The following is a 3,075-nucleotide window of genomic DNA, read 5'->3' as shown; positions in this document are numbered from 1 at the left end:
TAAAATTATATTTTAGGCCTTTCCTTCTTTAGTTTGTTCTCTTGATGCCCATTTGTGCACCGAATTAGTAATAAAACATATCTTACCTTATCTATAGATATTAATCATTAAAAAAATCCATTTGTATTTCTGACAATGCAAATTTATTATTATACAGCTTGTTTTCAATAAGACAGAAACTACTTTATTTTAATCTATTTTGCCCATTCAAAATAAGAATAACTTCAAAGATGTTTATCTATTATTTCTCTATACATTTACAATGACATACTACATGTATCAAAGGGAATTCAAAATTAATATGATATCTGTGTTAACAGAGCAACACCAGAAATGATTTCAATGATCAAGAGAAACTCATGTGGCAAGGCCCTGGATATTGCCGTTAGCTCAAAGATATGCTCGGAGGGAATGGAATCTCAGATGAGTACCACGTCATCAGGCATGTCATGAACCTGGAAGCTGTCAACACATATGAAGGTAAAACTATTCTGTAATTTTTCAATGCTAGAAGTTAAGTACACCTATTTTTAGCTCTTCTGAGCCAAAGGCTAAAAAGAGCTAATGCTTATGGCCATTTGTGCGGTGTGCGGTGTGCCTTAACTTTTTAGAATATGGGCCATAACTCAAGAACCCCTTGGCCAATCCGTGTCAAATTTGTCACAGGGTATCCTTGGCCCAAGGGCTACCATTTTTACTAAAAGAAGGGTTGGGACCCTAAAACAAGGGGAGATAATCAGGAAAACAAAACCAAAAGTACTGGTTGCTAAAAAATCTTCTTCTCCAGAACCACTAGGCAGATTTTCACCAAACTTACATACAAGGATCAGGATATGTTGCAGATTAAAAATTGTTCAAGGCATGACCCTGGGGCAAGGGCGTGGGCTCAAGGTCACTTCAAAGTTGACCTAAATTTACAAATAATAAAAACGTTTATATTTTGCTTACTATAAGGACTAGGATCATCAAATCTTGTAAGTTGATGCATCTTAGGACTTCACATCATGTTAACACAAAAGTAGGTCACGGTGACCTACTTTTTTAATTTTGTGGGCATTTGTTTTCAAATTGATTTGAAGGCATATTTTGGACATTTTAAGGCCTATGATCATCAAACTTTGTCAGTTGATGCATCTTGGGTCCTTGAGCAACGTCAACTTAAAAGTAGGTCATCGTGACCTACATTTTGAACTTCATGACTTATCCTTTTTAAAACATTTAATCCCATTATTTCAGACACTGAGAGGGTTAGAATCATCAAATCTTGTAAGTTGCTACATCTTGAGACCTTAAAACATATTTAAGAAAAAGTAGGTCACTGTGACCTACTTTTAGAATTTTGCAGGCATTTGTTTTCAAATTGTTTAAAAGGCATATTTTGATTACCTGCAGACATACGATCATCAAACTTGGTCAGCAGATGCATCTTGGGACTCTGAAAAATGTCAACCAAAATGTAGGTCACAGTGACCTACTTTCGACATTTTATGGCTATATCTAAGTATCTTAGGTATTTATTGGCTTAGAATCATCAAACTTTGTGAGTTGATGCATCTTGGGTTTTCAAAGAGTGACGACCAAAAATTAGGTCACCGTGACCTACTTTCGACATTTTATGGCTATATTTAAGTATCTCCGGTACTTATTGGCTATATCAAACTTAGTCAGTATCTCTTGGGTTTCGGAGATGATTAGGTCACAGTGACCTGCTTACTGACATTTTATGGCTATATTTATGTATCTCTGGTACTTATCGGTTTAGAATCATCAAACTTTGTTAGTTGATGCCTCTTGGGTTTTCAGAGAATGTGGACCAAAAAGTAGGTCATGGTGACCTTGTTGAATATCTCAGGTATTTATTGGCTTAGAATTATCAAACTTAGTCAGCAGATGCATCTTGGGACTCTGAAAAAATGTAGGTCACGGTGACCTACTTCTGACATTTTATGGCTATATTTATGTATCTTGGTATTTATTGGCTTAGAATAATCAAACTTGGTCAGTTGATGCATTTTGGGTTTTCCAAGAATGTAGACCAAAAAGTAGGTCAAGATGACCTACTTTTGAATATCTCAAATACTTATTGGTTTAGAATTTTCAATCTATAGTTTGTATTTATTGGCTATTAATGCATCATTTTGAGTTTTCCTTAGAAAACGTCAATCTTAAAGTAGGGAATTTTCAATCTTAGTTTGTCTATATTAATGCATCTTGAGTCCTTAATAAAATACTAAAAGTAGGTCACTGTGACCTACTCATGTTTTTTATAGCTTTATTAAAATATCTTCAGTCCTAATTGGCTAAGAATCATCAAACTTTGTCAGTTGATGCAACTTGTGTCTTAGGATTCTTAGGGTTAGAGGCTTCAAGTACAAGTGATAGGTTGTACAATTTATCAGAAGAGCGATTCAAGGCCCTTGGGCCTCTTGTAAGTTAATCAAATCAGTATTCAGTCTTCTAGTAGTTTTTATGGGTTAACTGAAATTATGCAAATTTTAGAGAATATCAAACATTTCTTTTTATTTTAGGCACACACACTTTCATGCTTTGATTTTAGGACGAGCGATCACCGGTCTGCAGGCTTTTACAGCGGACTAAGGATAAAGTGAATTTATTTAATTGGTGTCTGTGATAGAAAAACTAGAGTCATTGAATCGGTGAGAAATATTGGTGTCATTTATTTTCTCAAATTGTTGCATCAAAAGATTTGATTCACATGTTTTGTAAATTAAAAAGGTTTATATTATTATATTACTATGTGTACAAACATGTACAAATAATGTCATTGTTTGGTTTGTACAATGCACTGGGTTTTAAATATATAATGATTTATATCATGTAATAACATACATGTAATTTTTGTTTTGAATTCTCTGCAAAATACTTTCCTAAGGGACATTTTGCTTGATGAATATATAAGGTGCATGTACAATGTGAAGAATTTTTGTTAATGAAGAAGTCATGGATATCATGAAAGTGCAAAAAAAATTAAAATGTAAAATATTTTTTTCCCTTTTTAACAATATTTATATTTTTTACTTAGTTGCATTTATTATATTTTGAAATGAATAATTT

At 33.2% G+C, this 3,075-nt stretch overlaps 1 pseudogene; it reads left to right on the top strand.

The window, feature by feature from the left end:
* The first annotated feature begins 333 nt into the window (after nucleotides 1-333).
* Nucleotides 334-2,833, top strand: LOC134232145 (glutaryl-CoA dehydrogenase, mitochondrial-like; annotated as a pseudogene).
* Nucleotides 2,834-3,075: the final 242 nt, after the last annotated feature.

This window comes from Saccostrea cucullata, unplaced genomic scaffold (genome assembly GCF_032062105.1).
Source record: "Saccostrea cucullata isolate Sc308-1 unplaced genomic scaffold, CSIRO_AGI_Scuc_v1 ctg23549, whole genome shotgun sequence".
Lineage (NCBI taxonomy): Eukaryota > Metazoa > Mollusca > Bivalvia > Ostreida > Ostreidae > Saccostrea > Saccostrea cuccullata.
The sequence above is the reverse complement of the archived record's forward strand: the minus strand, read 5'-3'. Positions and strand labels throughout refer to the sequence as shown.